The sequence below is a fragment of the Medicago sativa genome, chromosome 7, assembly GCF_051527215.1.
Source record: "Medicago sativa cultivar Bolivia chromosome 7, Bolivia_mono, whole genome shotgun sequence".
Classification (NCBI taxonomy): domain Eukaryota; kingdom Viridiplantae; phylum Streptophyta; class Magnoliopsida; order Fabales; family Fabaceae; genus Medicago; species Medicago sativa.
Genome location: NC_140755.1, coordinates 80,155,500 through 80,180,500, shown reverse-complemented (window position 1 = coordinate 80,180,500; position 25,001 = coordinate 80,155,500). Strand labels below are relative to the sequence as shown.

Below are 25,001 nucleotides of genomic sequence, written 5' to 3'. Positions count from 1 at the left end.
CTCATTTTTGTATGAACCGCCCATTCGGGTTTTCGGCTCATCGAGGCGCTCATTCTTGCCTGAGTTGCGTACAATCTCAGCGAGCTTTTTCATATTCATTTTTTTTTGTCCCTAACTTTTGCCTGGATCGCCCTTTCGGGTTTTCGATCCACCGGGAAGCGCATTTTTGCCTAGGCCGCCCTTTCGGGTTTTCGACCTACCACGCTGTTCTTTTCTTTCTAGACAAAGTATTTCTTGACTATATCGGCATTAACAGGATTTGGAAGCTCAACACCATCCATGTGTGTAAGAATCAAAGCACCACCAGAGAAAGCCTTCTTGACAACATAAGGACCTTCATAATTAGGTGTCCACTTGCCCCTTGGGTCGGGTTGCTGACTTATCCTTCTTTTCAATACAAGTTCGCCTTCCTTGAATTCTCGAGGTCGGACTTTCTTGTCAAAAGCATTCCTCATTCGCACTTGATACAACTGTCCATGAGTCATAGCATCCATACGTTTCTCTTCAATCAGATTCAATTGATCGTACCGACTTTGACACCATTCAGCCTCAGTTAGTTTTGCTTCCATGATTACTCGAAGAGATGGAATCTCCACTTCCAGAGGGAGAACTGCTTCCATACCATACACAAGAGAGAAAGGAGTTGCCCCGGTTGAACTGCGCACTGTAGTACGGTAACCATGCAAGGCAAAAGGTAGCATTTCATGCCAGTCTTTGTAAGTAGTGACCATCTTCTGAACAATCTTCTTGATGTTCTTGTTAGCGGCCTCAACTGCACCATTCATCTGAGGTCTATAAGGAGAAGAGTTGTGATGTTCAATTTTGAATTCTTCACATAAAGCTTGCATCATGCTATTGTTCAGATTGGAACCATTGTCAGTGATAATTTTGTTGGGAACACCATATCGACAGATGATGTTATTCTTGATAAACTTGACAACCACTTGCTTGGTCACATTGGCATAGGAGGCAGCTTCAACCCACTTGGTGAAATAGTCAATTGCCACTAGAATGAAACGATGTCCATTGGAAGCCTTTGGTTCAATTCTTCCGATCATGTCAATGCCCCACATAGAGAAAGGCCACGGGGAAGAGATAACATTGAGAGCATGTGGAGGCACATGAATCTTGTCAGCATAAATTTGACATTTGTGGCATCTTTTAGCATGTTTGTGGCAATCACGCTCCATGGTTATCCAGTAATAGCCGGCTCTTAACAATTTCCTTGACATGGTATGACCCGAAGCATGGGTCCCAAAAGTACCATCATGTACATCATGCATTAATTTCTCAGCTTCTTGTTTGTCAACACATCTCAACAAGACCATGTCATAGTTCCTCTTGTATAGGATTTCTCCGTCCAGAAGGAATTTGCTAGCCCATCTTCTCAAGGTCTTTTTATCCCTGTTGGAAGCACCAGGTGGATATTCACGATTCTGCAAGAATTGCTTGATGTTGTCATACCAAGGCTTTTTACCATTCACATCTTCGTCAGCTTGGTCTGGCATATTTTCAATAGTAAACACATGAGCGGGTCTATCAAGACGCTGCACTTTGATCACGGGCACATCATTCCAGTGATTGACACGAAACATAGAAGACAAAGTAGCAAGAGCGTCAGCCATCTGATTTTCATCCCGAGGGATGTGGTGCAGCTCAACCTTGGTAAAGTATGTCAACAGACGTCTTGCATAGTCGCGGTATGGGATCAGCTTCTCGTGATGAGTCTCCCATTCACCTTTTATCTGATTAATAACAAGTGCAGAATCTCCATAGATGTCAAGGTGTTTGATCCTCAGGTCAAGGGCTTCTTCAATGCCCAAGATACATGCTTCATATTCAGCTATGTTGTTTGTGCATTCAAAAGTTATTCGAGCGGTGAAAGGAATGTGGTGCCCCTGCGGAGTTACAATGATGGCTCCAATTCCTTTACCATAAACATTAACAGCTCCATCAAACACCAATCCCCATTTGCTATTGGGATCTGGCCCTTCATTGATCAGTGGTTCTTCACAGTCTTTTGCTTTCAGATACATGACCTCTTCATTAGGGAAATCAAACTTAATCGGCTGATAATCATCAAGAGGATGACAAGCAAGATGCTCAGCAAGGATACTTCCTTTGATTGCTTTCTGAGCTTTGTACACAATATCATATTCAGACAACAACATTTGCCAACGTGCGATCTTTCCAGTAACAGCAGGCTTTTCAAAGATGTACTTGATTGGATCCATTCGAGATATCAACCAAGTCGTATGATTCACCATATAATGACGCAGGCGTTTGGCAGCCCAGGCTAAAGCACAACAAGTCTTTTCAAGCATCGTATACCGAGTCTCACAGTCGGTGAACTTCTTGCTCAGATAGTAGATAGCATGCTCTTTCTTACCAGTCTCATCTTGTTGACCGAGAACACAGCCCACTGAATCATCTAACACTGACAGATACATGATCAAAGGCCTTCCTTCCACTGGTGGGACAAGGATAGGTGGTTCCAACAGGTATTCTTTAATGCTATCAAAAGCTTCCTGACACTCATCATTCCATACAACAGGCTGATTCTTTTTGAGCAATTTGAAAATTGGCCCGCAGGTAGTAGTCATGTGAGATATGAATCTTGAAATGTAATTCAGACGTCCGAGGAAACCTCTGACTTGCTTCTCAGTTTGAGGGGCCGGCATCTCTCTGATGGCTCGGACTTTGTCGGGATCAACTTCAATGCCTCTTTGACTGACAATGAAGCCTAGCAGCTTTCCAGATCTTACACCAAATGTGCACTTGTTAGGATTCAACCGCAGCTTGTACTTTCTCAGTCTTTCAAACATCTTTTTCAAATACACAACGTGCTGCTCTTCATCACTTGACTTCACAATCATATCATCAACATATACTTCAATCTCTTTGTGAATCATATCATGAAACAGAGTGGTCATACCCCTTTGATAGGTAGCACCTGCGTTTATCAAGCCAAACGGCATCACCTTATAGCAGAATGTTCCCCACGGAGTGATGAAGGACGTCTTTTCTCTATCTTCAGGAGACATTCGTATCTGATTATAACCAGAGAAACCATCCATGAAGGAGAAAACTTTGGATTGAGCAGTACTGTCAACAAGCACATCAATATGAGGCAATGGGAAGTTATCTTTTGGACTAGCTTTATTCAAATCTCTGTAATCAACACACATTCGAACTTTCCCATCTTTCTTTGGTACTGGTACGATGTTGGCAATCCACTCAGGGTATTCAGCTGTCATGAGGAAACCCGCATCAATTTGCTTTTGTACTTCAGCCTTGATCTTAAGAGCCATGTCTGGACGAGACCTTCTCAATTTCTGTTTGACAGGAGGACATTCAGGTCTTGTCGGTATCCGATGTTCCACAATCTTGGGATCTAAACCCGGCATATCTTCATAGGACCATGCAAAGACATCTGGATAATCATGGAGGAGCTGAATGATCTTCCTTTTCACTTCTGGCTCAAGTGCAGCACCAATCTTGATCTCTCGCTTGTTTTCTTCGGTACCCAGGTTGATGAGCTCAATTTCTTCCTGGTGAGGCTGAATGGCTCTTCTTTCTTGCTCAACCAGTCGAGTGATCTCATACGGTATCTGTAACACCCATACTAGAAATTACCTAGGATATCTAGTATGCTCGTTAAACTTGGCATTGGATACATTAAAATTACAATAATAAAATTTCTTCTGAACATATCATAAAACTACTTGTCTATACATTTAAAATAGTACCACTGACGTGTACAACATACATGCAATGACAAGTAAATATAATTGTCCAACTTCTTCTTCTACTTCATCACGAACTGCCCTGCTTGCGATCCACCAGTGTCTCTGAAATAAAATAAAAGGGATTGGGGTGAGACGGGATGTCTCAGTGAGTTCCACCTATCCTAGGCTGTAGGCAATCTCAGGGAACCTAGGATCGCCATTTGTCTCTAAACTCAACCATTTTGGGTTTATGCAGTTTTATCATGCATAACTGAGCGATCGGGGGATAACTAGGATCGCTGTCTAAAAGACTGATATAATCCTGATACTAATACTCAACTCATAATCATAATTATAATCATAATGTCTGTCATATTATGTTAGAAATGTTAGCGTTGAACAAACAATATTATCTGAGTTGATTTTACGGAATAAACCCAGGTGGAGTAACCTCGGAATTTATTCCACTCTGACCGGTATATATATAAATATTTCCAACTGGCGGGAACCCAACTGACGGGGATACCGGACTCCTCTGATTATTGTGGGGTCATCCTCGCGGATAGTGCCCGTTCCAACTGGCGGGAACCTTTCGTATCCAACTGGCGGGATAGCGAAAGCCACAATTTAAACATGTTTTAATATTATAACTTGATCTGATTCTCTGATAACTGAGTCAATCCTCAACTCCACTACTGACGGGGAGATAGAGAGGAATAACTTATCTTAACTAATTTTCTTTTAATGAAAACATCCTGAAACTGATAATAAAGACGTAGTGATTCCGTCTTTATTCTGAAATTATTTCTGATACTAACCTATTCAGGTTCTAGGCATATCGTTGTCATATGCCATTTCTAAAAGGTTATAAAATTTTCCCCATATCCTGATAAATTAAATTCGACTAATTAAGCCGAACTTCCATACTTAGAATTCTCTACTTTCCAATGATTGGAAATTTACCCATGAATAATTTGTTCAATAGCTATTTTACTCTAAACATTACTTTACACAAATAAATATACACTATGGTAGTGTATGATTAGAGGATATGCATAATACAATTTCGGCTACATATTCGGCAATAATGAGAATTGGAGTCTTAGCTAAGTCAAACCATTATATTACCTTAAAAGTATAATTTATATTAGCTAAGAGTCGAAATAAAGTAATAAAATCAAACAATTCTCACTTTACGTAACGTTAGCCGAAATTGCATATTTATTCATTCTCACGTAAAACTTATCATAATATTTTTCCTCTAACTTCTACATTACCATAATCATATTTATCAACATAAAAGTTATTTTAGAGTACTCTAGCAAGGGTATAAATCTTAATCATATTGTCACTAAATTATGTACTAATGTACTAAATCATATTCTATTATTCTAAAGGCATAATTTAACTACCCAAAGGGGAGTTTTCTAACTAAAGGAACTCACCTCATCTTATTCCAAACTCTTGAACAATTATAAGCATCAATTCAGCATCTTCACCTCATATTCATGGTTCAGCACAAATCCTACTTCTGCCCCCAACTTCAAAATCATCTCCAGACTTCAATACTGGACCAAAATCAATGAAACTGGTATCGGAACGTCCGTAATTTCGTTAGCTAACCATAGCATTAAAAATCACTTGATTCCAAGTTACAGAGAGAAAGTGCTTACCGTTTTAGTGGAGCTATGTCCCAAAACCCGTAACCAAAAATCCAGCAGAATTTACTCAACTTCAAATGCACTTTCCGAGATCATCACTAATCCAAAACACATGAAATCTATATTCAAACTGAAGGGAATTAAATGGAGAATTCAAAAATCCAATAATTATTCGATTATGGGTTACACAGCAGTATATACAGGCCAGTGAAGATCATACGAATTTCGTCTCAAAATCATGAATTTCTAGTATTACCTCTTATAACAATATCAACTACCACTCAAAATACATCAACAACAATTCATCAAAGTTGTTATACCCCTCTTTCCATAATAATTCCTTAAATCCAAAGTTTCTACTTTTCAACCCTTTTCTCCAAAAATTCAACTTAGTATTAACTCACCTTGAATGTGATTCCATAGCTCCTTATACATCAAATAAGTCACTACCATAATCACCCACAACATAATTGCATTCCTAAAACATTTAAATGAACAATTCAACAAAAGACAATAGAGGTAAAGGTGGGTGGATTGAATTCCATGGGAAAGGAAGAGGAGGAAGAGTTTTGATACTTACTTAGTGATTAACCATCATGGGTGCTCCAAAAACAACTTAATTAATGATTTCCATGAGATTGGGAAGAAAATTGGAGTATTTGAGAAGAAGAGGGAAAGGGGCGGTTATGAGGAAAATGGAGGGAGTATGAATTTTTGAACCATGATTCTTGCTTAGCTCACTTCTATTAACTCATATTCCATGGTAATTTTGGTGAAGAATTGAGAGATTATGGTGGTGGTGAGGTGAACCGAATTTGAGAGAGGGAGGAGAAGAGATTAATGTTTTTTTTTTTTTTATAAATGGAAAGATGTAGAAGAATGAAGAAGAAATGGTGGGTTTTTCTACTTAAAAATCTCAAATGGCCAGATTACCAAAATGCCCTTCAAGTAAAAAGTCACAATTACCCTCCGTTAATTCTTAACAATTTAATTTCTCGAGTCCGTAGGGATAATATGTGAGATGTTTACCGAATTTCTTTCTGTTTCTTAATAAATAATCAACTCTTTAGAAATTATTTATGTTCTGACATGTTGAACTGATACGACAATTTATTTAAAATTCTGCGGGATATTACACTCTACCCCCCTTAAAGAAATTTCGTCCTCGAAATTTAGATTTTACCTGTTAATAAGTACAAACTTTCTTTATACTTTCAACTTTAGGTTCCAACATACGTCCATTATTAACTGATTCTTTCTGACCGACTAAATTATCGGTTTCCCTTATTATATAAAGTCTCATGACTACATATCCATAAATATAACCGACTTGAAGTGATAGGTCAAAACTGATTTCAGGACATGTCTTCCAATCTTATGTCGAAAGGATCGATAATAACCTCCTTATCTGTGAGTTGCAGAATATAGTATACACCTTATGATAGTGGAACGCAAAACTAATCAATGTGTCTGATATTCTTCGAGTAAATTCTTGGTTCCACATACTCTTTTTAAATCTGTCTTAGGTTACTAATACTTGTTTATCTTCACTGAGTTCTAGATAAATATCATACACTTGTTGGAGTAACACTTTTATCGACTTCGTCGATTTCTTTATCTTGTCTAGAACAGATATGACCTTTGAGTGATATTTCATGTTATTTCTGGTCCCAACAAAATTTTATTTCTGAACTATGCCCCAAATAACGAGGTCTTATAATGATAATCATATCATACTCTGTATAAGATCGTCCTTACTCTGAGCAATATCTGACGTCAAGTTTATTTCATCAAAAGTAAGAATTGTAATACATAAATAGGTAAATGTTACTTCTGACGTCTGTTATGTTTTATCTGAATAAACTCAACATTGTGCTACCTCTAACATCTGTTGGAAGTACTAACTGACGAGTACAATCCATAAATCAGATTTAAATACATAGTGTACTAACTGGCGAGTACATTAAATATATAAATCTTATATGAGAATGGTGCACTGACTGGCGAGTACACAATACACGAGGTAGTACAACTGATAGCTTAATACATAACATATATTTGTAGTCATTCAACTTTGCTTCTTCTATACCAGAATTTAAATCAATCACGATACACCTTGATCATATTAGGATGAGTAAAAAGTATCATCATAGATCTTCTCTTGAACTTATATGTTCAAAATATACATTTCATTCTTGAACAATATTGTTATAGCTGTTACTCTAGGGAATGTCTTATCATCTTTTTCTTAGTTCCATACTCATAACCGGAACATGCATAGTCCCATACCGTAGCTCACATAATTTTTCTAACTTGTGTGATATCAATCTTTTCTTTATCTCAAAAAAAAAAATATGGAGTTTAGATTCCTGAACTTCACGACTAAAATTGCATTCAAGCATTTGCATTCATATTCTAAATAGTATATGTTCCCTTAGATACATGTTAATATACCTGATATTCCATGATAGTATTTCAAACCAAAATAAAAATAAAATCTTCAAGATACAACATTTATATCTTTGCCTCATACATGACTCCTTTTAACTAATCTGATACTTCTAAGTCATTCTTCGAAATCATGGCGTCGATTAACCGGGTTACATACTATAGGTGATTCCAATTTCTTATATTTAATAAGGTAGGAACACCTTCATCCTACTCTTACTACTTGAACTTTTTATATCTTTGAATCATGCGGTTTGGAAAATTGTTTAATTCGTCTCTTAAGATTTCCCATGAATATCTCATTCAAAGTCTTAAGCTTTTGCACATTATGTTACTTCTTGCTGATTAATATCTCGCTGCGCTACTCTGATTTATTAGTTCACTTTGCTTAGGCGTACTACTCCAACCATACTGTAAATTTCTCCATCTCATTACTACATGTTATGAACATGGGGCTAACTTTACACTTCTTGCTATTTCGAGCACCGACTTATAATCACTGACGAGTCATTTTCAAATACTGCAATTTTTTTTCTTTAAACATGCACTACATACTTGTTTTCTCAAAGTGTTCCTTGAATGATTCTCACATTCACATTATTTATGAACTAAAACATACTTGAATCTTCGAGGCTTATTTCCATTTAGTTTGTTCTTGTCTGTATTGACAGTTACATTACACTTACGATCTCCTCTGTAATAACTTCGACTCCCAAAATTCGATCTAGTTAACAAAATCATTCTTTTGGTTTTCAAGACATTTGCATCAGAAAAATCATCAGATAAAAATGTTTAATTGCTCAATACTTTACTTCATTCTTAACTCTTTTACACTAGCGACAATTTTTCCTGTAGCAGAACCTTAAAATAATTTTCAAATTCAAAAATCTTGATTTAATCTTTAACACATCAACCTATTGTATTCATGCGTTAATACATTCTTGTCCTCGACATTCCGTTGAAAGAGCTTGACATCATTCGTCCATTAGTTCACTGAACTTCCGCAACTTATTATTATTAAATCTTTATTTTCCGTTCCGATCGAAAATTTACATCTTGTCTCTGACCATTACTGGGATCTCTTTCCACTTACTGTTATACTTGTATTTCTTAGTCTAAATCAACTTAATAACTCATGATAAACGTATGGGGTCTGATTCAATTTCCTTAGTGTACTACTCCCGTTAGTCTAACTTCTCTTGCAATTTCTCATCAATAAGAATACATCTGAATCGTACTTTTATCCGTAAAAGATTTTTCCACTACTATTTATTCATCCTTCTTGACACATATGATGCATAGCATCTTCACTTCCGGATTCATAAATTTGGCACTTTAAATTCGGGTGATACGACTAACCAGACATGATTTATCTGGCTTGCGTTGTCCATTAAATGCTTGCGTTGAGGAATTATCCTTATCTTCTCCAAAATAATTTACTTATTCCTTAATTAGTTCACTTAACAGTTCAAGCATCAAAATCCAGCTCGTTTCGGCATTCAAGTCCTTCACTTCTTACATACTCTACATCCACCGAGAGCTTTTGGATTCCATTAATCATCTGACAATTTTTTTCATACCTTACATCATACTTCTCATATTGCGACTCTTGTTAAGGTTACAATCATCCCTGAGTCTCTTCCTTCTCTTGTATCCAAATACGAAGTGCAGTTTAATAATATCAAAGTACTCCGTCTCACTCATAACATTTTCTATCCATTCCTGAGGAATTTCCATCTTCACAAATCACCAGCCACCTTTTGGCATTAAATACTTCTTTATCAAGATTCGTTATAAAACCTGACTTTCCTTCTTCATGCGCTTCATTCCTCATAGGTCCTATTCAGCTCTCAGACATTTGTTCTAACTATCATATACTAGTTTGAGTTGATCAGGCTCAGCTAGATACGACATTTAGAATAAATATCCGGAACCCAATGGTCCCACTGCATTTTATTGAATTCTAATGACCCAAGGCACGATCTGAATCGACCTGCTCTGATACCAAATTGTAACACCCATACTAGAAATTACCTAGGATATCTAGTATGCTCGTTAAACTTGGCATTGGATACATTAAAATTACAATAATAAAATTTCTTCTGAACATATCATAAAACTACTTGTCTATACATTTAAAATAGTACCACTGACGTGTACAACATACATGCAATGACAAGTAAATATAATTGTCCAACTTCTTCTTCTACTTCATCACGAACTGCCCTGCTTGCGATCCACCAGTGTCTCTGAAATAAAATAAAAGGGATTGGGGTGAGACGGGATGTCTCAGTGAGTTCCACCTATCCTAGGCTGTAGGCAATCTCAGGGAACCTAGGATCGCCATTTGTCTCTAAACTCAACCATTTTGGGTTTATGCAGTTTTATCATGCATAACTGAGCGATCGGGGGATAACTAGGATCGCTGTCTAAAAGACTGATATAATCCTGATACTAATACTCAACTCATAATCATAATTATAATCATAATGTCTGTCATATTATGTTAGAAATGTTAGCGTTGAACAAACAATATTATCTGAGTTGATTTTACGGAATAAACCCAGGTGGAGTAACCCCGGAATTTATTCCACTCTGACCGGTATATATATAAATATTTCCAACTGGCGGGAACCCAACTGACGGGGATACCGGACTCCTCTGATTATTGTGGGGTCATCCTCGCGGATAGTGCCCGTTCCAACTGGCGGGAACCTTTCGTATCCAACTGGCGGGATAGCGAAAGCCACAATTTAAACATGTTTTAATATTATAACTTGATCTGATTCTCTGATAACTGAGTCAATCCTCAACTCCACTACTGACGGGGAGATAGAGAGGAATAACTTATCTTAACTAATTTTCTTTTAATGAAAACATCCTGAAACTGATAATAAAGACGTAGTGATTCCGTCTTTATTCTGAAATTATTTCTGATACTAACCTATTCAGGTTCTAGGCATATCGTTGTCATATGCCATTTCTAAAAGGTTATAAAATTTTCCCCATATCCTGATAAATTAAATTCGACTAATTAAGCCGAACTTCCATACTTAGAATTCTCTACTTTCCAATGATTGGAAATTTACCCATGAATAATTTGTTCAATAGCTATTTTACTCTAAACATTACTTTACACAAATAAATATACACTATGGTAGTGTATGATTAGAGGATATGCATAATACAATTTCGGCTACATATTCGGCAATAATGAGAATTGGAGTCTTAGCTAAGTCAAACCATTATATTACCTTAAAAGTATAATTTATATTAGCTAAGAGTCGAAATAAAGTAATAAAATCAAACAATTCTCACTTTACGTAACGTTAGCCGAAATTGCATATTTATTCATTCTCACGTAAAACTTATCATAATATTTTTCCTCTAACTTCTACATTACCATAATCATATTTATCAACATAAAAGTTATTTTAGAGTACTCTAGCAAGGGTATAAATCTTAATCATATTGTCACTAAATTATGTACTAATGTACTAAATCATATTCTATTATTCTAAAGGCATAATTTAACTACCCAAAGGGGAGTTTTCTAACTAAAGGAACTCACCTCATCTTATTCCAAACTCTTGAACAATTATAAGCATCAATTCAGCATCTTCACCTCATATTCATGGTTCAGCACAAATCCTACTTCTGCCCCCAACTTCAAAATCATCTCCAGACTTCAATACTGGACCAAAATCAATGAAACTGGTATCGGAACGTCCGTAATTTCGTTAGCTAACCATAGCATTAAAAATCACTTGATTCCAAGTTACAGAGAGAAAGTGCTTACCGTTTTAGTGGAGCTATGTCCCAAAACCCGTAACCAAAAATCCAGCAGAATTTACTCAACTTCAAATGCACTTTCCGAGATCATCACTAATCCAAAACACATGAAATCTATATTCAAACTGAAGGGAATTAAATGGAGAATTCAAAAATCCAATAATTATTCGATTATGGGTTACACAGCAGTATATACAGGCCAGTGAAGATCATACGAATTTCGTCTCAAAATCATGAATTTCTAGTATTACCTCTTATAACAATATCAACTACCACTCAAAATACATCAACAACAATTCATCAAAGTTGTTATACCCCTCTTTCCATAATAATTCCTTAAATCCAAAGTTTCTACTTTTCAACCCTTTTCTCCAAAAATTCAACTTAGTATTAACTCACCTTGAATGTGATTCCATAGCTCCTTATACATCAAATAAGTCACTACCATAATCACCCACAACATAATTGCATTCCTAAAACATTTAAATGAACAATTCAACAAAAGACAATAGAGGTAAAGGTGGGTGGATTGAATTCCATGGGAAAGGAAGAGGAGGAAGAGTTTTGATACTTACTTAGTGATTAACCATCATGGGTGCTCCAAAAACAACTTAATTAATGATTTCCATGAGATTGGGAAGAAAATTGGAGTATTTGAGAAGAAGAGGGAAAGGGGCGGTTATGAGGAAAATGGAGGGAGTATGAATTTTTGAACCATGATTCTTGCTTAGCTCACTTCTATTAACTCATATTCCATGGTAATTTTGGTGAAGAATTGAGAGATTATGGTGGTGGTGAGGTGAACCGAATTTGAGAGAGGGAGGAGAAGAGATTAATGTTTTTTTTTTTTTTTATAAATGGAAAGATGTAGAAGAATGAAGAAGAAATGGTGGGTTTTTCTACTTAAAAATCTCAAATGGCCAGATTACCAAAATGCCCTTCAAGTAAAAAGTCACAATTACCCTCCGTTAATTCTTAACAATTTAATTTCTCGAGTCCGTAGGGATAATATGTGAGATGTTTACCGAATTTCTTTCCGTTTCTTAATAAATAATCAACTCTTTAGAAATTATTTATGTTCTGACATGTTGAACTGATACGACAATTTATTTAAAATTCTGCGGGATATTACAGTATCTCTTCATCATCTTCCTCATCTTCAGCTTCATATACAGGGAATTCAAAATTTGGAGGAACCATAGGGTCACTGTGTTCAACGGGTTTTATTATGGTTCAATCTGCATAATATGATTGGGATGATTTTTAGAAAAATGTTTTTCATGCAGATTTTTGAAATTAATAAGAAAATAACAAATGTTTTGGTTTTTTCTGGCATTACCATTATTTCCAAGAAAAGGCACTAAAAAGTAAAAAAACAAAGAGTCGTGAGAAAAACGACAACTTTTTATTGATTAACGGCAATGCCGAAACAAACATGCCCTTACAATGATATCACTTTCGCCTTGGGCAGAGCGAAAGGATTGTTATTTTGAAAACAAAAAACATGAGCAACAAAACACATTACACGGAAGCATGCATGACTAAAGGAACATCAATGGCCTCCCAATTTCTCACAGTGCCTCCTGGTATAACAAATGCAGGCACGTAACCACCTTCAGCAGCATCTTCAGTAATAGCATTGATGAACCCAGCACTGTAAAAGGTTCCCTTTGAAACAGCAGATGTCGGGGAGAATCCAAGGCCTTCTTTGCGCTTGTTTTCCAAGATCTGAATCACTTTGCCCCAGCCAGCAGCTTGCCCTGCTTGAACAGCCTTCTGGGCATCCTTCAATGAAGCCATGCTAGTACCAGCCCTTCGGGGTTCTGCTCCTTCAACAGTCAAGCCTTGAAATGACGTCCCTTCAGCGGACCCTGCTTCAACACAAGAGAAAGATGACACTTGGCCAACCAGATATGCTTCTTCACCATGCACAGTGACAATCTTACCGTTCCTCATGAACTTGAGCTTTTGATGCAAAGTAGAAGTGACTGCCCCAGCGTCATGAATCCACGGTCTTCCGAGGAGACAGCTGTAAGAGGCATTGATATCCATGACTTGGAAGGTAATCTGAAATGTTTCGGGACCAATGGTAATTGGCAAGTCCACTTCCCCGAGAACATCCTTGCGGGATCCATCGAAAGCTTTAACCAGATAGCTGCTACCCCTCAGAGAAATTCCATGATGGCTCAATTGCCTTAGCGTGGATTCAGGCATTACATTCAGAGACGATCCAGTGTCTACCAATACGTTGGATATCAGGTCAGATCCACAATGTACTGAGATATGTAGAGCCAAGTTGTGGCGTTTCCCTGCTTCGGGGAGCTCATCATCACCAAACCCCCAAGTTGTTGCAGGCGGTAATATTACTCACTATCCCATCAAATTGATCCACAGAGACTTCGTGGTCAACATAAGCTTGCTCCAGTATCTTCATTAACACCTTCCTGTGAGCTTCTGAGCTCATGAGCAGAGACAAGATGGATATCTTTGATGGGGTTTGTAGCAGTTGGTCAACAATCTTATAGTCACTTTTCTTGATAAGTCTCAGGATTTCGTCCAGATTGGACTCTTCAATAGATTGGCCTGCTGGGCCGGTGTTCTTGTCAACAGGAGGAGCAACTGGTGGAGTTACCGTGGCAATGGGTGTGACCACCTGCCTTTGAAACAAGGGTGGACGGACTTTTCCACTTCTCAGAGCTGTAACTTCACTAGCAACATTATCAACTGTAGCTGGGGATACCAGAGGTACTTCCACCCCATTTTCAACCATGGTTGCATTGTATTTGTAGGGAATTGCTTTGGTAGAGGTATAAGATACCGGACCAGGTAGCCTGATCACCAAAGGCTCAACATTCTTTGCACTTTCAACAGGAGAATCATGGAACACTGGCACAATCACACATACATCACTGACGATCAAGTACCTGTCATCCATCAGACTCTGGATATCATTTTGCACAACACAACAGCCCATAGAATTCTGCAGACATTCTGAACAAGAATCATGATCATGATTGAACAGAGTAGCCTGGCAAAGTTTGACATGTAATGGCACCAAGGGAGTAACGACATTGCGGACATCCAACATGGGATCCTCTTGAGGAACGGGAACCCTTTCAAAGGCCTCAATCATATTGACAGCAGCATGGTTTGGAAGCGGGTTGTCAAGGACATGGGGAACACTGTTCTCAAAAGTCAAACGTCCTTTTTCTATCAGATCTTTCACAATATATTTCAGAGCAAAGCAACCTTCGACATCATGGCCTTGAGCACCCTGATGGAATTCACATGTTAGGTCTTGACGGAACCTGGGAGGTAATGGATTAGGCGGAGGCTTGCCTGGTCTGGTGACGCAGTGTCCCTTAGCCAGTAGAGTTGGGAGCAGCTCACCATACCGCATTGGTATTGGCGGGAAAGAAGGCTTGGGTCGGGGACCCTGTTGTTGCTGCCGTTGCTGTTGAGCAGGAGGCTGTTGTTGTGTTTGCTGAGGGATAGCATTGACGGGCATTGGTGGTTGACCCGGTGGCAGAGGATATTGTTGGTAGAATGGTGGGAAGAAAGGATGTTGAGAGTATTGCATGTATTGATAGGGCAAAGGTAGTTGCATGGCTGCTGCAGACGGGTTACCAGACACCATCCCTACATCAGATTCTTTTCTCTTGTGATGACCATTACCGTACTTCTTTGGTGCACTGTTTGAAGATTCACCTTTCTCAAGGACAATAATACCATCTCGGACAGCCTCTTCTAGGCGAGTTCCCATTGTAACCATGTCAGAGAAGTTGTTTGGGGCAGAGACTATCATTCTTTCCTTATATTCCTTCTTCAGAGTCTTCAGGAATGTCTGTGTTAACTCTTCCTCATCAAGTCGAGGAGAAACATGGGCAGCTGCCCCTCTCCATCTTTGAGCATATTCTCGGAAGGTTTCATCTGATTTCTGAGACAAGGCTTTAAGAGAGTCTCTATTTGGCCTCAGACGGGTATTGAATTCATATTGACTCTCAAAAGCAGCAGCCAGATCCTCAAAAGTATGGATGTTGTCTTTGCTCAAACTAGTATACCAATCTGCTGCATCATCTGTCAAGCTACTCCGGAAGCAGTGGATCATCAGTGCATCATTATCGGCGTAATTAGCCATCTTTCGGACATACCGGATAACATGGTTGTCTGGACAAGAAGTTCCATTGTATTTGTCAAATTCTGGCTCTTTGAATTTCTTAGGAACCTCAAATCGGGACACCAAGCATAGATCACGTGCTTTAGTGGGAGCACCATTGCTTCCCCGGCTAGCCTTGACCTCACGGAGTTCTCCAGCCAACTCCATCAACTGTCTTTTCATAGCTTCCATTGCGGGATCTTGTCCACGCGGAGTATCAACATCAATCACCTGTTGCACAGTGTGTACAATAGGGTCGGTAACAACAGTAGTCACCTGGGGCATAGAAGTACTTGCACCAGCAAAAGTTGTCATAGGAATCTGTCCTTGACCAGCAAAACCAGAGATACCAGCAGCAGTATTAGGAGAATAGAAAGGTGGGAGTCCATAAGGACGGCCGTTGGGCATAACAAACCGAGCATCAGTAGCCACAGTAGACAGTGGGATAGAGGGAATCGCCTCAGCAGTAACTGGAATAGAAGTGGCTGGTTGTTCCTGCGAAGCCATCATAGCGGACATAGCGTCATGAGCCTTAACCAAGTCTTCTTTCATAGCAGCCAATTCGGCACGGAGCTGAGCATTTTCTTCTTCAAAGTTAGCCATCATCCTTCTCTTGTGAAATCTTGTTTGATGAATTCTATCTGGTTGGTAGACTTTGCGAGCACGAGCCACTTTTCAGACTGCGGCGGACAAAACCAGGAGGCAATAAGCACGAGAAGCCATTTGTGACTGATGAATGATGCATATGATGCATGATATGCAAATGCAAAAAGACTCTTTTTTGTCAGAGGACTTGTCAAAGTGGTTGTGAACATCACGGAGAAACACGGTTTTATTTGAAAATCTTGAACAAAACTAAAAGTTTAGTTGAGATGATATCACTTGGCGTTCACATCTGTGATGTTCAAAAGATGACTTGTCTAAGTCCTCCGATAAATGCATGGGAAAAAGTTTATGCATGTATGCATGTATGCATGAATGCATGATTATGTTCAAGTTCGGAGAAAACATGGTGGGTTTGAAGTTCAAAGTCGAGGAGTCATGGGTGGACATGGTGTCCGGTGAAACTAGGGTTTTAGGATAATAGTAACCGGGTTCTAAGAAGGTTCCCAAGTTGCAACCTCTCCGACGTATCTCATGGTGTCACGAGGCAACACTCGCTCCATGATTATACGTGGAAGGTCTAACTTGAGTGTAGTATCGCGTGACGACTAAAACTCGAGACGACACTCGGTTTAGCCTCCGCACTACGTCCTAGAAAATGGCCATGGATGGGTTTGGTTATCTACGGTTCATAGCGTCATAGAACAATTAGAAGCAAAGTGCCTAAACGCGACAACCCGCGCCGACAACATCACCTCCAAAATGCCTCAGCTATGTGGGATTGATCGCATAATCCAAAACACGAGGCAACCCCCGGAATGAATTGTCGATTATATCCCTCCTAAATCCTAAGTTCACTCAGCCCGGGTGCAGGACTTTTGATATTCTCACCCCACACGTTTGCAAGAATTTAAACATTTATTCACACAGGAAAGCAAGTAAAGGAAGCAAGTAAAAATACAAGCGCAAGCGTGGAAATAAAGACTAGGCGTAACTCTCGAATCTCCCCAGTGAAGTCGCCAGCTGTTTTATCTTGGTTTTCGGGTGTCAAACATTGATTACGTTTGAACCTTTTAAACCGATGATATCTTATTTTTTCTTGGGAAGGGAAAAAGTAAGCAAAACCCTTGAGAATCGAGGTCCGGGAGTTGTTTTCGCTACGGGAAGGTGTTAGGCACCCATAACGACTATAGTAACCTATAGGAACCGTCTTTAATTTCTACGCGCGCGCTTTATTTTTAAATGCTATTTTGAAATGATATTTACATCTAAGAATTACTAAATGAAGAATTGGAGGGAGAAGAATGTTTTTGAATTTTTATTTTTAATTGAATTGAAGGAATTTTGTTCCTTGCCTACGTACCCGATTAAGGGATCAAATCCACCGTAGTTCTCTTCCAAAAATGTTTTTGTTTTTGTTGGTTGATTTTAAGTTTGAAAATAGGATTTTGAAGAATGGAGATTGAGAGGCCTTGAAGGCATGAGAATTAGAAAAGGTGAAGTGGGATTAGTTATTTGCAAAAACAAGTCAAAGTATGATTAAAGTTTATTGAAATTTGATTAAGAAAAAATAAAAGGAAAATCAATGGGGTTTTGACCCCAAGGTTTATTGTGAAAATGATTTGAGTGAAGTTTGTTCGAATTTTTTTGGAAAATTGATTTTGCTAAGTATAAGTCCTAGGCATACATCTAAACATACAATCCTAGACATACATCTAAACATGCATATTCTAGCTATAGTGGTGTGTGTGCATGTGTCGGTGCTTGTGTCGGTGTACATCATTAGAGTCCATTGTCCTTTACATCAAACCCTAGTTACATTCTATGGCCTCTTTGCCAAGAAATTAAAATGACATGAAAGTAAAGTACAAGAAGTCCTAATCATTACATTCTAATTATTGCATGAATTGTAAATTGCAAGAAAATTAAACTAGAATACGAAATGAGATGAACTTGCACGAAACATGAAATAAAAGGGGTTAGTAGCACAAATGATATAATAGCAAAAAACGAGGCAAGTAAAGCAAGCAAGAACACATTGAAACTTGACACTTTTAGACATTTTGAAAGAGCAAAATTATAGAAACAATAAGGCAATGGCATAGAAATAACCAAGGGACCTAAAATGCTAATAATGTGGGAAACAAGATCATGACCTATAATTGTTCAAGTCATGCTTGTTTTCAAATAGCTTTAGATACTGTAGCAATATGAACAATTATAGGTCAAGATCACACTAAAAAGATATGAAAACACATAGACATCATCCACACATTTATTCATATATTTACAAAATATAACGTGCCTTATAATGCAAGAAATTAATCACACTCATTCTTATGCAGCAAGAAACACACCTAAACAGTGGTCAATTCATCACAAACCCTCCCATTACCAATTACAAACCTATATCGAGAATTGGGGTCAAAATCATGTTCGTTTTCACAAGTTTTTTCAACGTAGAATTCAAGAGTTAAACCAAAATATCAATATATTTTTTCCCAAAATTTTTCAGTGCAAAACCAATACAAAAACATCACAAAAATATTAAGAAGTCTTTACAAATTTTTAGAGAATTTTCTAAAACATTCAAGGCATGGCAGGGGTGTAAACCTCAACTTGCAGTGTGTATTTAGCAAGAAAAATATGCAGAAAGCAAAATCAGCAAAAAAAACTAAAGCCCAAGCTCAAATCAGAATGAAGAAACGGGTTGGATCATGGGTTATGGGTCATGGAGCAAGGAAAACGGGTTAAAGGAGAAAAACGGGTTATAACCCTTTCTTCCTCATCTTCTCCATCGTTCCACACTCTCAACACACAGTCCAACCTTCATTTCTTCTCCTTTCTTCATTCTCTTAATTATACTCTCAAAATTAAGGCCCCAAATTCCAAAGGATCCAACAGATTAACATCAACAAAACGAAACAAGAAAAAGAAAGGAACGATACCTCTCTGTTCTTCGTTCTTCTTCTTTGTAAATCAGCTCAATTGAACTCGATTTGGATGCTCCCTCCTTCATGATTCGTATTCTTGTTGTTGTTGTGAATTCGATTTCGGATCTGCTTACAATCCCAGTCCCTTGCTCTGATTTGGATGTTGAAAAGAAAAGGAACGAATCCGTTTCTGGATCGTTTGGCTTGCTGAATCAGTGAATCGTTTGTCACAATTTCACCCGTTTCGTTCCTCTTCTTGATTCTGGTAGCTTCGTTTTGCTTCCGTCTTGTGTTCTGCAGTTGTTCTACAGAGGCGTTGATGGTTCCGTGATCGTCGCCGGAGAATTGCGAGTCTGAGATTGAAGCTTGTTGTTGTTGATGCGAACGTGACTCAAGTTGTTGGGAATGTTGATGGCGGTTCGCGGCGGAAACAGCCCGAGCTTCCTTCTTGTTCGTGTCTCTGATTTCAGCTGCGCTTCGTTCATCGTTCCGTTCGCTTTTCTCCTTCTTTGATTTCGATTCTGTCTTTGCCTTGCGATGTATAGATTCTGCTTGGATCAAATCAGCTACGTATGATTGTTGGAGCAGGAAGAGATTGCTTTGCGGTTTGTGTGGATTAGCGAAGCAAGAATCATGGAATTGGTGAATTTCTTGAAGGTTGATGATGGTGATTAACGTGAGGATGAAGGATTTGCAAGATTGGAGATGAATGAGGTTCGAAGTTTTTTGATGATGAAGGTTATGGTGATTGAATTTGAAGGTTGTTAGGGAGGAAGAAGGTGGTGGAGTGGTGGTGAAAAAAGTAGTTACGGTGGTTGAAGGTGGAGGAGTGGGTTTGTTATGGTGGTTGAGTGGTGGAGGAGTGGGTGGTGGAAAGTTAGTTAAGATTGTGATGGAGATTGAAAAAGTTGGTTAGAGATGAGAAAATGGGAGGGAAAAATTGAGAGAAAAGTTTGTGATTTTTTGTGAAGAATGGTTGAAAAATAATTAGTTAGTTGACTTTGACCATGACCTTGACTTTTATAGGTGATGTGGTAAGCTTGGACCAATGTAACAATGCCATGTGTACTTGAACTTGTAACAAACTCTTAAGGACCAATAACATTTGGACACGTGGCACTTGGACTCTAACAAACTAAAAAGGATTAAAATGTAAATAACAAAAGTGCGCGGACTAAAATGAAAATTAAAACAAAAATTGAATTAAAAAAAGTAAATCGAAAATTAACGTAAAGAGAGACGATTAAAAACAACAAAGCAGATTAAAATGAAACAGAGATATCATGTGAAATGACCAAAATGCCCCTGGAGGCTTAAAACGACTAAAAACGACTCAAATGCAATTTTAAAATGATTTTTTAACAAGGGATTAAAGCAAGAGCTTATTCAAACAAATTAAAAGACTCAGAGACAAATTTTAGAATTTAAACAGGGTTTTAACGCATGAAAAGACTAAAATGCCCCTAGGGGCAAAACTGACTCAAAATGACTTCAAATGCAATTTAAAAATGGATTTTGACATAGAATTGAAATGAAGACTTATTCAAACTATTTGAAAGGACTCAACCAAATTTTTAAAAGACTGAAAGAAATTTTATCATGGGAAATGACTAAAATGCCCCTAGGGGCTAAACTGGCTAAAAATGACTCAACTGATATTTTTTGAAATGAATTTTGACATGAGATTGAAACAGGGACTTATACAAACCAATTTAAAAGACTCAAACAATTTTCAAAGATTAAAATGAGTTGAATGCAGGAAATGACTAAAATACCCTTCTATGTGAATTTTGCAAATAACATTGAAATAGAATGCAGAGAAAGATGCAATTGATCAGAGACATATCAAATGACTTGAAATGCAAGAAAAGAAGAATTGAATAAGTATTTTTAGGTCCAAAATTAGGGTGTAACATTGGGCATTTAAATAACCCCTTCGTGCAAGTCACACGAATATTGATTCGCACCATTTAGCAACACTGATTAAAATTAGTGGAACCTATAAAGAGACTCACTTATTAAAATGTGTTTTACTAGTATTTATGTCGATCTCTCTCATAAATAAACACAAATTGAATGATAGATAAATGGAGTTAACCCAAACTCTATTGGCTTTTTGTTGAAATTGAGCAAATATAGGGGGTGATTATTCAATAAACCCCTCAAATTGTTCAACTAATCGGGTCGTAACTTCTGATCAACATTTTTATTGAGTAAAACTCAATCGGACTATAACTCCCAATCGGTATTTTCATAAAAATGTGAGCAATTTGAGCAGTTTATCGAGCAATCACCATGCATGGGTGAAGAGCAATTCATTTGGTTTAGACGTTTGTTGTCTAATACAATCATTATAAGCTATGAGGGCCAATGGATCAACCTAGTATATCCTTTATTATAAAAGCTAGACTTGCTTGGCTATCATGTTTGCCCTAATTCACCCTTCTTTGCCCTAATCCCTAGCATTTTTCCCTCCTAAACATGTACTAATGACTAATCTAATCTCATCCGTTCAACCTCTATTTTCACACTTGATCACACCCGTTGATTCAAAGTCTACAACTGTTCTCTCATATTACTTAGTTAATGCAATTGAAGACGTATTTAATGCAAATAAAGTCGGTCAACAATCCCCTACACTAATTGCTGATCAAAAGGTGTTTTTCGTACTGACATTACAATGTTTCACACATACATTTTTTTCACTTTAATTTGCTATCCGAAATAGAGTGATAGGAAGATATGCGTTTAAAGGTGAAGTTTCCCCCAAATTTTACCACTAAAGTTAAATGTTCATTCTTCACAGTGCATGTACAAAATCAGGTTTGTTTCACTTGATGATTTAATCTTTTTCTATTTAAATAAGATGAACGGAGTCCGTAAACTTCTAAGAAGAACGGAGTCCGTAAATTAAATCATCTTTTGGTTTGATTTAATATTTTTTGTTGTTTAAATCAGCTTGCAGTTGTTTTTCCTTTTTTTAATACACTGTCTAACTTCTAGGATGTCAGAGAACTACAACCATTCTTTGTTGCTGAATATTTCTACGAGCTACCGGAGCAATGACTCTTGCTAGATGGTTATGGGAATACTCATAACGTCATGTTCAACAAATCAGTTAGTCGGCCGTTGTTGACAGATGGTTGGAGTGCATTGCGATTATTCTACGATTTTAGTGGAAGTAAGATTATTGCTTTCCAGTACCTTGGTGGAAGTAGATTTCAAATCTTTGTTTTTGCTCTTAGCATTACTCTAGCTGATTATCCACCCTATCATTCCATGAGTGTGGCAGCATCGTGCTATTGTACCTTTGAAGTTCTTATCGCTGGATATGGATCGACGAAATCACCGAAGGTTGTTTATTGTTTTTTTGTTAAATTTTCTGTTTCCATTCTTTATGGTAATGACACTTTTTTTTATGCTCTCTGTTTTTCTTTATGATGTGACTTAAGATCGAGCAGTGCAGAGCTATTATGCACTAATTACTCTACCAATTATTACCTATTAAAAGCAATTAAAACGTACTTATATCAATTGGTCACGAAAAACTTAATACACGGAGAAGTTAATCGACTATGCTATATTTGTTATATATCAAATCGAGCAGTGCAAGGCTATGCGCAATTTTGTTAACAAGTATTCAATTTTATTTTTGTATAGGAATTGCTTTCAATTGCTTTTAATCTCACCCGTTGATTCAATCTATATTCTCAAACTCATCATTTTCTCTCATAGGACTTACTTAATGCTAATTAAATACGAATAACACACTTTTAATGCAATTAAAAACGAATGACACAATGTTAATGGCAATTATGAACGTAGTTAATGGCTTGAAATCGTAGTTAATGACAATTGAAAACTTTTAACCTGCATATTTTCGTATAGGAATTGCTTTTAATTGCTTTTAAAAGTGTGCACTAATCACTCTACCAATTACTACCTATTAAAAGTAATTATGACGAACTTATATCAATTGGTCACGAAAAACTTAATACACGGATAAGTTAATCGAATATGCTATATACCAAATATGCTCCAATAACAAAAAATAAAAAACGAAAAATATGTTAAACATATTTTTCACGCTATATAGAAGAGATTTGCATCAATATGCACAGGAAATTTAGCGAAAAAAATATTGCATCACGAAAAAATTGATGCAAAGCATTTTTTGTTAAATTTTATGTTTCCATTATTTATAGTAATGACACTTTTTTTGATGCTCTCCGTTTGGACTATTCAATTGCTTTTATGCACTATTCAGTTTTATTTTCGTATATGAATTGCTTTTAATTGCTTTTATGCATTATGCACTAATTACTCTACCAATAACTACCTATTAAAAGCAATTATGACGTGGTTATCGCGCAAATCGAATTACTGATTTTATGGCTGCAATAGCTTTAATTGCTTTAATCGCCCTATTAATAGCTCTACCAATTACGCCCTAATAAAAGCGATGATTCAATTTTATGCTAATCAATTACTATTGCTCTAATTGCTTTTATGCCTGCAATGAATAGTAATTATTAACAATAGAAGACTATGATCATTCACATTTGAAACTAACAAAGAGAATTGCCAATTACCTATTTAAATACCACTTAGTTGTGAGAATACAACCATTCTCTACTTTAAGCAAATATGGCAAACATTTTCACCCCCATTTCAGCTGTGATAGGTGGAAAGAAGGATTTGAAGTTGATTGTCCGTGTGGCCCATATATGGCTGATCCGTGATAAGGAAAATCCAGACGATATCATCTTCATGAACATGATATTGGTTGATGATAAGGTATATTATATAAATCGATTGTATAAATAAATGATCCTTTTTTCAAGTTGCCACTACGATAACATATACTATGGTTTATGTTAATGACATGTTATTTTTTGATTAGCGAGGACGGATCCATGCCACTGTTCGTAAGTTCCTGGTGCCAACGATTCAAGGACATGTTATCATAGAGGAACCAACTTCTATGGTTTATGTTAATGACATGTTATCTTGATGGTTAATGTTCAAACCTTTTTGTTATGTATGCTACCATTTCATTTTGTTATGTATGATATAAAACTTCTATCGGCTATGTATGATTACATTATTTTAATTGATTCGATTAACTTCTACGTGGTAGGACCCGTGCGATAGCACGGGTCAATGGTCTAGTTTAATTCATTTTAGATGATTGCTCATCTCCCTCTTATAATATTTCTTATAAATCGTAGTTGGGTCTTACACAACCCTACAAAAACCGACATGTGAAGTGAGGATTGCCCCAGTTTAAACACATAATTATGTCATCTTTTATCTGAAGTAAAACTATTTAACACACCCCCTCATGCCTAGGCCTAGGCTTGGATATCTGGAGTGTGAATATAAATGGTGGATGACTCAATGGATCTTGAAGGAGGCTCCGGTACCATCTTAAAAATCGTGACTGAGTCTTACACAACCTCACAAAATCGACATGCAAGGTGATGATTGCCCTCCCTTAGAAACACATGTTCATGCCATCTTTGGACCCTTACCTTAAAAGTCACTCGCTTTGATATAAGATTTTCTTATAATTATTTATTTAGTGTGGGATATGATTGGATACATGTGATTTTTTTTTCCTTCGTTAATACTGAATATCAATTAATCTCAAATGAATATTGGACAAACCTAAAGAGAC

The 25,001-nt window shown here is 37.3% G+C and overlaps 1 long non-coding RNA gene across 3 annotated transcripts; it reads right to left on the bottom strand.

Annotated features, from left to right (window-relative positions):
* Positions 1-3,651: 3,651 nt before the first annotated feature.
* Positions 3,652-12,764, bottom strand: LOC146909021 (uncharacterized). Of its 3 annotated transcripts, none has more exons than XR_015018002.1 (6): positions 12,205-12,764; positions 12,029-12,102; positions 11,637-11,743; positions 11,409-11,551; positions 5,402-5,508; positions 3,652-5,316 (listed from the first exon to the last, which is right to left on the bottom strand). It is a non-coding gene; the product is annotated as an uncharacterized LOC146909021 (long non-coding RNA). The 3 variants fall into 3 exon arrangements; XR_015018000.1 differs by having other exon boundaries at positions 11,637-11,722; XR_015018001.1 differs by having other exon boundaries at positions 5,402-5,487; positions 11,637-11,722.
* Positions 12,765-25,001: the final 12,237 nt, after the last annotated feature.